Source organism: Ambystoma mexicanum, chromosome 1q (genome assembly GCF_040938575.1).
Source record: "Ambystoma mexicanum isolate Mex_15411 chromosome 1q, UKY_AmexF1_1, whole genome shotgun sequence".
Taxonomy (NCBI): Eukaryota; Metazoa; Chordata; class Amphibia; order Caudata; family Ambystomatidae; genus Ambystoma; species Ambystoma mexicanum.
This window is the reverse complement of record NC_090922.1, coordinates 1,443,743,021-1,443,755,473: the sequence shown is the minus strand read 5'-3', so window position 1 is coordinate 1,443,755,473 and position 12,453 is coordinate 1,443,743,021. Positions and strand designations below refer to the sequence as shown.

The following is a 12,453-nucleotide window of genomic DNA, read 5'->3' as shown; positions in this document are numbered from 1 at the left end:
GTGCATGTTGATGAAATACGACTTTGAGGATGCTCAGAACATGCAATGTTTCTATTATGAATTCAGAGGTAGCAAAAGTATTGTTTTGAAGCACAAAAGTAAAAACAAGGTTGCTTTGTTTACATGTTGCCTTCTGTGAATGGACATTGCCAATGTTTATTTGGTGTTTTATATTGTGCCTTATGCAAACAAACAATGTTCCTTCTTGAACAGCCGGGGAGAGAAAGATTGTGCCGTGAGACGCCTCACAATATTGGAAAGATCTCTGAGGAGAAAGGGCCACATTTTCTTTGGGAGGAGCTTTCTTTTGAGGAAGGGGCAATCCACTTCAGGGCTGTCATTTGTATTCCCTTACTGGCATAAAGGTGTGTCTGAAGGATGTTGTGGTCCCTCAGGTATGATAGGTAGCCATGATATCCAGGACTGCGATTACTGGAATTTGTTTAGCCTCATGATTCAAAAGGACTTCTCTGGTGTCAAGTAAGGGTATATTGTACACTTCAGTCTTGGCGGAAGACTGATTGTCATAGAAGAGGGCATTTTGTTTGCATTTGGATCCATGTTTCCTTAGCAAAACCGTTACTGTTTCTGCCTGGAGGTTCATTAGAACTTGGCCGTAGCTGCAGAAGTTTGTCACGCAAGGATGTGATTGTGGTTCAGCGATTTCAATAGGTGGGCTGAGCAGGGTGAAGTTTGGGAATTCCATGTAAAAAGCCTGCTGGGAGGGTTTGTCAAGACCTCTAGGTGGATGCTTAAGGGAAGTAATAGGAGGTTCCATGTAATTTCATTGCAGGCTTTTTTACCACAGATTTGTTTACGAAAAAAACTCAATGAATATTTTATTTTTGGGGGGTCCACCCCCAATCACACCGTCAACTTTAATTTTTTATATATCCCCGAACACCCACAACCAATATATATATTTTTCCAACCCCCCAAAAAAAATCGATGTTTATTTTTAGGAAGCTCTGGATCAAAGCTTTAATGGTGGTCTCTTTTGTCTCGAAGAACTGAGACAGATTGTTGGCCATGCGTGTCAGGGGACTTTGGAAGAGGATTCATGGCCTGTCATTCGTTGACCATTAAGAAGAGCGCCAAAGATTTGTTTTGAGCACATTGAATCCCTTTTGGAAGCAGTAATTATTTTTCTCTATTGTGGTGGCAAGTACTCTGTTTTGTCTTCAAATTATCTTCGATTTCTTCTTTGATTGTGCAAAAGTCTAAGACCCTCTCTTTTTCGAATCTCCATTTGTTTGGTGCCCTAGGATTTCTTTTTTTAAGATGCCAGGGCTTTGAGATCCAAGGTGTGACAGATGGATTTCGGGAGATCAGGGTGGCGAAGAGTCTGGTCCGCCGTATGGACTTTTGGAAGTGTTGGGAAAGAGGTCATTGGTCTTTTTAAGGAAAATAAAGTGGCAGCGCAAGGGTTCGCTAGCCAGTGGGTTTGGTATGATCTTGCCTGGTAGGTTCAGAGATCATCGGATTAGATTGTGATCGCATCTGAGCAGTGACGGAACAGAGGTGTCAGGAATGGGGCAAGTACATGAAAAGACGACGTCTAATGTGGAGCATTGTGTAATGTAATGTAAAATTATCTTTTTTTATCGTCCGTCTACCAGAAATGTTGGCCTCACTGTGCATGGCTATGTAAGAAAGCAGGACAGGGTGTGTTAGTCTGATAATGGAAAGGCAGATGCAGAAACCTGTAGTGTTGATGGATGCAGGTCGGGAGTAGGTGGTGATATTCTAATCTCCATATTGTTTGTGGTTGGTACGGACCAGGCAGTTTGCCATATGGGCAGCCCTTGAATTGTGAAGTGCCATAATTGACAGATTGTGGGTTGGGCCATGAATCCATTGCAGGAAACCTAGGTGGGAATTGTAACATTTTTTGTACTAATATCTTGTTGGTGCAATCCAGCCATAAATTAAATTCATAAAGTATCATAATCCTGTCCGTCTTCTTACAGTAGCTAACAGGTCCATACATTGTGATGAAGCCAGTGTAGACCAGGGAGCGGTGTGTAGAAACAATTGTGATGCTCTTGTTTGTATTGATTTTACATTCAGCTAATAGATTCTCAAATCATATGGAAGCTCGGTTTTCAATCCACAGTTGATGGAAGAAACCTAGTTCTAAGCAACCCCACCATCTGTTTTGTAGGTACAATTTCTGGCAGGTTGTGTCAATCCTCGCGGATTGTTGTGACGTTAGAACGGAGCTGAGTTTCTGTAATGGATAGGCCAACTTCTTGTTCAGATTCCAAAGAGTGTTTTATGTTAAAGGTGCTCTTTATGGCTCATCTTATATTGTGGGACCCAAAGATCAGGCAGGGGCCAGGTAAAGGGGGGATCCTTGTAACCAGGGGAGTTGGGCAAGTTTGATTTGGCCCATGTCCTCATGGGGAAGAGGATATGTGCTTGTTTGTTGGGATTCCTGGAGGGAAAGGTGCGTGGGGCAGAGTGGGGCAAGTTCATTTTGATGGAAGGGCTTATACCTTTTTCGCAGTTAAGGAAGAATTGTTGTGAGAAGAGTACTGGCTGAACAGAGGATGATGTTGTTTGGGGATGTCACAGGCCGTCTAAGGTAGAGTGAGGGCGTGTTGAGGGATACTTCAATTAGTATCCTGATGATTGTAATAATTCAATTTTATTTTTTATTTTTTCACATTTTCGGATGTCCATTACTTGACAACTTAGCCCTTCCTTTACTTAGTAATATTTTATATGTCCATTTTCTCTTTTTTCTCAATGCACCTTTCTTTTCTTGCTGCCGTGTGCTGCATTCTTTTCTACGTGTTTTTCTGCTGAATAAAATTGTATTTGAGCGACTGATAGCTTTTGTATATTGCATGTTCTTGCTGTCACATAGTTTATGCGCTTTGCTTTTGCATTGTCCTTCCTGTAAGTACTAAATCACGCCAGTGTTGTTGGTTCTTAAATATCATTTAATGGCATAATTTCACTAACACCAGCCAACAAGCAACACCCAAATCGTCACAAAAGCTGATGACCTACAAATGTTGATTGCTTACATCACTGTTGTCGCAAAGTCTTCCAAATAGATGATCAGTAGCAATGAAGAGATAGTCTCGAATTGCTGCCCTTGCATAACTCTAAAAAGCGTCTTGTTTTTCTTGCCCTCATTCCATTTTGCATAGCTTTATTTTTCACAACACATAATTGAAACTATAACTCTCCTTTACCTACATGATGCTTTATCGTCACTTTCCACAAAAAAAATTGTTTTTGCTGCAGTAGCAATCATCTTTAAGAATGTTGTACCTCGTTTGTAGTTTTGGGGAAGATAGACGAAGGGGTGGGGTGCTGGATGGAACGTTAGAACGGCTGCTTTTCTTTCCGTCCGTCCGGTGTGGTTGCAGTCATGGAGGCTGCCGGAACTTCTGGGCCACAGAGGGGAGATATCATTTGGCAGAGGGGTTTGGGTAGGGACAACGCCATTAATGGAAACAGAGTTATACAATGTATTAGGTGCTCCATTTAAAGCCGTTTACTTTGTAATTTCCAACAAGTAAGTACTGTGATGTAGGAAAGAGATTCTTCTTCTTCTCGAGACAGCCAATTAAAAAACGTTTAGTCTCTTAAACACTGGTGTTTATCTTGAAAGAGAAAATGGTGGCATTATATTACAAAATCAAAAATATTGATTACATGTACAAGAATTCAGTATTTCGAACTTCACTTGGCAGATGTTTTCAATCCTTCAATGCTCTTTTAGTAGGGCGTTGTGGGGAAAAGGTATGAGCACACTAAAAAATACCTCTTGAGTGGGGAGACAGCTTGGTGTGTTTCTCTACTTATTTTTTTTATGGGAGGGTAGGGGTCATACATTGGAATAAAAGTGGACTTGGAGATGCATTCAATCAGATTTTGGGAAAAATTGATAATTCATCTGAGATGTGTATCTGTACTAGGGATCCTGCAAAGGAACATAAAGACTGCATAGGAAGTGGAGAATTGCCTTTCGATTACAAACCAAGTTTACACTATTTAAAGTGGCAAATGTTTCTTACATTTTGCATAGTTACATAGTGAACCATAGTCGAATGAAGGTATTGGGAGTCCCCCTTTCTGCAAGAGGCAAGGATTTGACATCTTTATCCCAACATAGACCTACTGATTATGCTCCGATATCATTCCATTTGAATGTTTTGAACACAAACCTAGCGAGAATGGATGAAAACACTTGTAAACTGCAAACCTGCCGAACAAATAGTCTCCAGAAGCAGTGAGTGAGGGTTATTGATTGAGAAGAGATTAGTTTTGAGGCCTGATCCCCCTGGACTTGAACCCATTACTGCAGACTGCAAGTACAACCTCTTGGAGACTGGCATTTCACCCTGTACTGTCCTTATGGGGTGGGTTCAGACTGGTATGCAAATAGATACTCTCCTTTGATATGGCATAGAGAGTTAAAACATAATTCAGGTCTTCCTGAGTGGGACACAAACCATAAATCCCTCAAATTGCAGGCTAACTCTCAACAATTACTATTCCATAGCGTGAGTGCTCACACTGCAGATATTTCCACTCTTAGTGGACATGCAAACATTGTATTCTGTAGATGAACAAGCTCTCCAATTTTGATACGACACAATTAAATCAGCAATTGTGGGACCTTGTTGTACACCGGTTGCTAAAGTTAGACATCGGGAGGTGAGGGGGGACAGGAGGAGGGTTTGTTGGATACGATTTTGACTTTCTAGAGTATTATCTTCAGTTTTGAGCTTTAGCACTTCCTTATTTTTCCTTTTTCACCATCATTTCTGATCCTTTCTCCATGCTTCCATACTGTATGTGCATGTGCTTCTCTGCCAGGGGATGGGACTGGAGCCATTGCACTGAAAATTCTGCATTTTCCCATTTCAATTTAGATGTGCATGGCCATGGGCATACGTATACTGTGCAAGCACTGTCACCCGGCCCATCTTCTTAGTCTTCTTTCCCATGCTGACAGAAAAAAAGTTTTTATTTTATTTGTTTCGCTCTCCTTATTTATTTTTCTTGCCTTGGGTTTCACAGTCGCTGCTGCATGTTGGTCTTGATTGGGTTCTCTAGGAGTGTGTTGTGCCAGGGGGTCCTTTCCAGCATCTGAGACCCACACACACTTTACCTGGAGTGTCTGGGCCTCGCCCATTGGTCGGTCGCACTGGGAGATCTTTTCCAGGTTGCCACCGCACCACCTCACCACCAGACCAGAATGGAAAACTTAAGTGGTCTACCTTTTATTAGGTTGCCCCAGCATGAATACTCCTTCCACAGTAGCTCTGTGGGTGGGAGGTCTTGCACAGATCCTTCTACTGGAGATAGTCCCTTGGCCAAGAAATTCGGTACCGGCACCCTTGGTAAGGGGTCATCCGGTTCTCTTGCTGAGACTGTTTTCGAAAGGTCTTCAGGCTTCTAGTTACCTGGTCTTCGCCCGAAGGGCACATGGGCACACTGATACCATGCTCACACCCAACAGGGCGCAGGCATGCACTGTGACTACCGGCACTTAGTCTGACGGCAACAATTCCCCCAGGGTTTGCCAAAGGTCTCTGGTATCCGAAGTGTCCTTCTCCTCAGGGCTCCACACTGGACTGAAGTTTCGCCGACAATCTTCTTTCACTGGCCTACTTCACACGGTTCGGTGGGAAGGTAGTATGCCTTGCAGTGATGATGCAAAGAGACCCTCCTCAAGCGTGTCATCCCCTTCAGAGGTAGCCACTGAGTGGCCATACTCTGCATCAGTACACAGTTTGCTTAACGTCTGACTTCAAGGCACAATTTTTCCCCAGGTTGGATTGTCACCTATAGGAATTCCTTCTTGGGCAACCTACTCTTTGTCTTCCAGTTCCCTTTGATAATCTGAGGTGTGGTCATTCCATGGGAGGCAGTTGCCTTGTGTATTGACTACAGCTTTGTGGATTACGTACTGAACGACTTATTGCACTGTGACCCACGTCAAATCAATCCAACTTGATTTCAGAAGCAATGTTCCATGAAAGTTACACAACGCGGTTACCAAAAACAAACAAATCAAACCCCACATATAATTAGGTTAAAATCCCACGGAGATGTAATAACAGATAGCATATAAAGTTATTGCACATTCCCCAACAAGAAGTCTTGTTTCTTCCAGGCAGCTGCCACATAGGTTGAAACAGCAAATAATACATCAACAGATTTTGCCTGTTTACAAAAGTATTCAGCATTGGTCATTGACCTCACACCACAATTGTTGATGCAGGGTTTTAGATTTCTTTTCCTTATGGCATCATACATGGGGCAAGTAAAGAGAATGTTGCAAGGCTGTTGGACAAAAAAGGCACATAGGTGAAAAATCATTATACCATCTGGCTTTAACAGTTACCAGTGGTAAATTACCAAGATGCATTTTATGGGATCAGCATTTAAGGTAAGGTACTCTTGCAGCATGGAGGTATCTTTGCAAATCAAGTATTCGTAGCCCATGGCCAAGTTTAGACACTTTGTGACATAGTCACCCAAGATCAGAAAGTTGTTCTCCGTTATTGCAAATATGTTAGACCAGCCCCACAACTCTGCTCCATACAAAGCCCCTGCTAGAACCTGTGGTCTATAGATTTCCTCTGCTGGGGCCACTGAATTGGACCTTGCTGTTTTTGCCAATTGTATGCCATCCATACATTCACTTCCCATATTGGCATTGGCCCTGCCCACATGATTTACCCATTTCCCGTCATTAGAAAAGTACCGCATACAGATGTAAGTTGATTAGAGCAGCAAAACCATACCTGTCAGCTACCAGCTGCCTCACCCTATCAAGAGCCCTTGTATTATCCAAATTGGACTATTGTAACACATTATACATAGGGTCTAATAAACAAACGTGCAAAAAATCCAAACCTTGCAGAACAATGCCCTCAGGGCCGCCTTAGGAATCCCAAGAAGAGAGCATATCTCAGATGTCAGAAGACAATCTAATTGGCTCTCTACAGCGGACAAAATTAAACTTAAAACAGTATCACCAACATTCTAAAGTATTAATGATTTAAAGGTCTGACCAATCCTATCCACACTTCAGTCTTAACTGTATTAAATCGCTCAAAGAAAGCGACCTATAACTGACCGACACCGGGACTAACGAAGTCTTACCCATCTGTTAATCTGTAGCTGAACACATACTTACATGCTCATCCCCCCGCTTACTCCACCTTGCTTTTTGACTGTCAATGTATACTGTGTATACACCTCTGTGTACAAATACCTGTGTATATAACTCTGTGTACAAACTTGTAGGGTAATCATTATCCTGTTGTCAATGTATCCAGTATCTACTTGGAATGTGTAACTGTAACATGTAAGCTTAAAGTATTCTTGCACACGCGTCCGGATACCTTCGGGTCTGGCGCGCGCTATAAATAAATAAAATATACCCAAATAGTCAATCATTGACTGCTTTAATTCTCTCCCCCTTGGCGTCGAGAACCAGATTGGATCAACGGACGAGTTACCCAAGTGCAGCATGCCTGGAGGAATTGTTTGACCACTTCATGGGACTTATGCAGACCGCCAAACGGGATATCCTCAAGGGTCTCCTTGGAGTGTTTTTGCAGCAGGATATGTAGCCTTATGCAGAAGTGTTACCTGAGCTTGCGCTTTCTCAGATGCCTGTGCCGCCACCACAAGATCCTGGCCACCGCCTAAAGCCTCCAGCAGATACTGATGCAGCTCATACAGGGGTCCTTTCCCCATCACATGCTGACCCTGCAGGGCTAAGTAGACCCTCGGAGAGTCAAGGGCAAGACACAGGTGGGAAGGTGGATAAAAAGTAAAACAGGAAAGTGTGGGTGGTTCGAGTAAGGTCAGAGGAGGACAATGACGACATGGCAGACAGACCAACAGGAGGATTGGAGTGTTGATGCTGTTTTTGAAACTTGAGGTATTGGTTGGTGAGAGCAAGTGGTACTGAGTATTGAGTGTGTGTGCAAGACTAGTGAATGAAGCAGTTTGAGGGAGTTTAGGCAGGGAGTGGGATGTGGCTGACTGGCAAGAAGGTGGATTGGTGGTAGTGTTGTGATAGTGTGTAGTGTGGAGTTGTAGTGTGGAGTTTTAGTAGTAGTAGTCAGAGTAGTCTTGGGGAGGAGGGATTAGTAATATCAAAGGTTGGAGGAACTAGTAGAAGGAGTGAGGGAGATTGGTGAGGCAGAGGAGGAAGGTGCAGGGAGTAGGAGTGAAGGTGGGTGGAGCTTAGAGCAGGAAAGTAGAGAAGGGAGAATAAGATCTAGAGGAACATGAGGGCATGATAGGAAGGAGATGGAGTCGGGCATAGTGTCTGAAAAGCACATCTCATACCCCGGTTGACTACTAACATGATGATTGTGTACAATCTCTGAGAGAGTCTAAATAGATAAGGCTCTTGTCTTTAGATTGCCACAAGCAGCTAGATTAGAGATTAGACAGTAGGGGGGGAGGGTCAGTATTTTCTATATACTAACCTGGAACTATGGATGCCTGGGTGTGACGAATTGACTTCCGGGGCACCAGTGGTCCAGGGATGAATATCAGTTTCTAAACCATCAATCATTCCCACACCTCTAGTACACCAGAAGGGATCCGAACAGATTGGAAACACAAGCAAATTGTAAACCTCCTTGTCCAATTTTGATAACGCAGCCGGAACATCAGACTTAATTCTGCAAAGGTTGTGGATCGTTGGTTAGTTGCAACATACTGAAAATACAACTATTACCCAATGATAAAAGGGACTGCCCAGTCAAGGTTATATAAAAAAATCTACTTTATTATAATCACAACAGATCGTTCTAGCACATTACAAAATAGAACCCACCCTGTAAAGGAATGTAAAGGATAACCAGTTTCAAAGAAGGAAAAGGGATGCACTCTGGATACTGGAAAGAGGGTAGTCAGTATAGTAATTAATCACAATAGTTCAAGGATACTTGGTTTCAACATAAAGGGAGCAATGGGTCGTAAAATGTCACTAAGGGCCTTTGGAGAAGTACCAGGGGGACAGATCCGCAATATACCTTGTTCTGTAGGAGTTGTTGATGCTCGACAGGGTCGAGTCAGTTTCAGGGTGCTTTGCAGCTTCTGCGACAAAGTTCAAGACGGGGAGACAGCTGAAGGTATCGGGTGGCAGGCAGTTCAGCGACCAAATCTGGAAGGATGACTGCAGGCTGGTCTACACAGCGGCTCAATGTGAGGAATCGTCTCAGTGCTGGTCGGTGGTTCGGAAGCACTGGTCCAGGCATCTTGGACAATTTTAGGGACTGCGGGCACAACAGTCAGCAGTGCAGTTGGTTGAAGCTCGAGGGGCTCGACTGGCTCGAAAGTTTCCTTGAAGGCAGACGTTGGTAGATGCTTGTTGATGCACTCCTCCTAGCTTCTTCACTGTGCTTGTGTCGTCCTTTAAGGCAGACGGCCCAAATCTGTCGAGAGTGTTGCAGGCAGCTGCCTTGTCCTTTGTTTGGTTCAGAGACTCTCTGGCAGTTCCCACCTAGGAAGCTTGCTACAAAGCCCAGTAAGGCACGGTGTGTGCTGGCTGGGTACCGGTTCTAGAGCTGCTAGAGAGTCCTCTAGTTTTGGTATCTCGCTCTGTTCCCTGGGAGATGTTTATGGGAGGGATCTTGCTTCCCTCTTGGAGGTCCTAGCCTTCCTTCACTGGTGGAAGATATAAGGCAGACTGTACCTTCAGCCAGGATTCATTGATGTATTCTTCGTGTTACTCCTTGCAAAGTCTTCAAGTCTCCAAATGATCTGCCAAAAGAAGGGCTCAGCCTGCTTTTAAAGCAAAATGGACCATAGGGATTGGTGCAGGCTAAGCCTACCTTAAAGAATCAATCCTGGGTTGCCCCACCAACAAGCTCCTGTATGTGTGAGGTCATTTTGCAACAGAAAAGGTAAAGGGGTGAAAACGTGTAATACTAAGTCCCACCCATCTTCTTGTCTGTTGTGGATCAAGGGGTCTCTCTGGTTAATGGAGCTCTCTGTGGTTCCTGATTAAAGCTGCAGCTCTCCCTTGAAGCTCCGGCGAGACCAGACGTTCTGTCTCCTTTGAACCACATGCTCCTATCTTCTGGATGGGGTCTCCCTGCAGTGATGACTACTGTAAACACACAGTCCCATACAGGACATTTCTCTGTCAATCGATACAGATGACGGCAGCTGGCATCAGATTGACACAGTGCATATGAAAGGGTGGTGTCGGTTTCCTGTCTCCTTTGTTAGCCTGTGCAGCCAGGCCTCATGTGGGCCTGTTTGAATTAAACTCTGATTAGTATACAAATGCTGCCGCCAGCTACATGGTTCAACAAACTGGTGGATCCATGGAGCCTTTGTTAGTTAATTAGGCTGGCCATGGCAGGAGGAAGGTTTGACCCTCGCCCTTCTGAGATGACATGGTGTACTCCTAGCTGTCATATCCCAACTAAATATGACGGGGGGAATGCGCCTGTAGGCTGTGTCCACCCTCCACCCAGAGTACACAGGTGTATGTGTATGTTATGCAGTGAGCATATGGAAATGTGTGCGGATTAGCCACACATTTTCCAAAGGTAGATCTTCCATCATTCTATTTCATTTAAAGGTTTTCAAAAAACTCAGGCGAGTGCACACCCACTGTGTGGTTGGTTGATTTCCTCACACTGGGTCAGGGTGGAAATTTTGTTTTAGACCAGAGAGGGAGTGATGGCCCCAGCACTTGTGGGATTTGGAGCTTTCTTTGAGCCATCGGTTTGATAATCGTCTATCAGAAAATAATTGATATGATTATTGGTTTTGATAATGTGCTTTGCTCTGTAAGATAATTGTAATGTTCTTATTATGACTAAATATACACTAGAAGTGATCCTAAGAAATGAACATTGCAGTGTTTTATAGAGCTAGTTTATACTGTTAGTACAATTAAATCATTCTCATTTTTATAGTAATCTTCCCTTACTCCCATCCCTAGTCTCCAGGGCAACTTCTTTTTTCCCTCTGGTTGTTTAGAGGTCAGCATCAGCAGGGGTGGCTCTAGCAAATGTGTACCTGACAATGCGACTCTCAGCTAGGGGTGTCACGGTATTCGTTTTATGACGGTAGATCATGGTTATCGTGGTATAGCAGGTGGAGTTAACTGATCTTAACAAACATTTCCTAAAAGGTCATAAATTGACAGATTTATCATCACAAACAAAACCAGGCACCCAGGGGCAGAATTGGGCTTTTCAACATACTTTCCACTGAAATGCCTTGCTTCCACCAAACACACGTGTGGAGAGGAGGGGGTGGGGTGGAGGCCTGCTGCAACTGGCAAAGCAAACTGAAAAGCTTTTCTTAAGTGGTCATTTACACACACACACACACACACACACACACACACACACACACACACACACACACACACACACACACACACACACACACACTCACACTCACACTCACTCTCACTCTCACTCTCACTCTCACTCTCACTCTCACTCTCACTCTCACACTCACACTCACACTCACACTCACACTCACACTCACACTCACTCTCACTCTCACTCTCACTCTCACTCTCACTCTCACTCTCACTCTCACTCTCACTCTCACTCTCACTCTCACTCTCACTCTCACTCTCACACTCACTCTCACACTCACACTCACACTCACTCTCACTCTCACTCTCACTCTCACTCTCACTCTCACTCTCACTCTCACTCTCACACTCACACTCACACTCACACTCACACTCACACTCACACTCACACTCACACTCACACTCACACTCACACTCACACTCACACTCACACTCACTCTCACTCTCACACTCACACTCACACTCACACTCACTCTCACACTCACACTCACACTCACTCTCACTCTCACTCTCACTCTCACACTCACACTCACACTCACACTCACTCTCACTCTCACACTCACACTCACACTCACACTCACACTCACACTCACACTCACACTCACACTCACACTCACACTCACACTCACACTCACACTCACACTCACACTCACACTCACACTCACACTCACACTCACACTCACACTCACTCTCACACTCACACTCACTCTCACACTCACTCTCACACTCTCTCACACTCTCTCACACTCTCTCACACTCTCTCACACTCTCTCACACTCTCTCACACTCTCTCACACTCTCTCACACTCTCTCACACTCTCTCACACTCTCTCACACTCTCTCACACTCTCTCACACTCTCTCACACTCTCTCACACTCTCTCACACTCACACTCTCTCACACTCTCTCACACTCACACTCTCTCACACTCACACTCTCTCACACTCACACTCTCTCACACTCACACTCTCTCACACTCACACTCTCTCACACTCACACTCTCTCACACTCACACTCTCTCACACTCACACTCTCTCACACTCACACTCTCTCACACTCACACTCTCTCACACTCACACTCTCTCACACTCACACTCTCTCACACT

The 12,453-nt window shown here is 44.3% G+C and overlaps 1 protein-coding gene across 3 annotated transcripts in view; it reads left to right on the top strand.

The window, feature by feature from the left end:
* The window catches only part of ERI3 (ERI1 exoribonuclease family member 3), a 2,288,738-nt gene that overhangs the window by 391,743 nt on the left and 1,884,542 nt on the right, over positions 1-12,453 (top strand). The gene's annotated exons all lie outside the window — the stretch shown is intronic.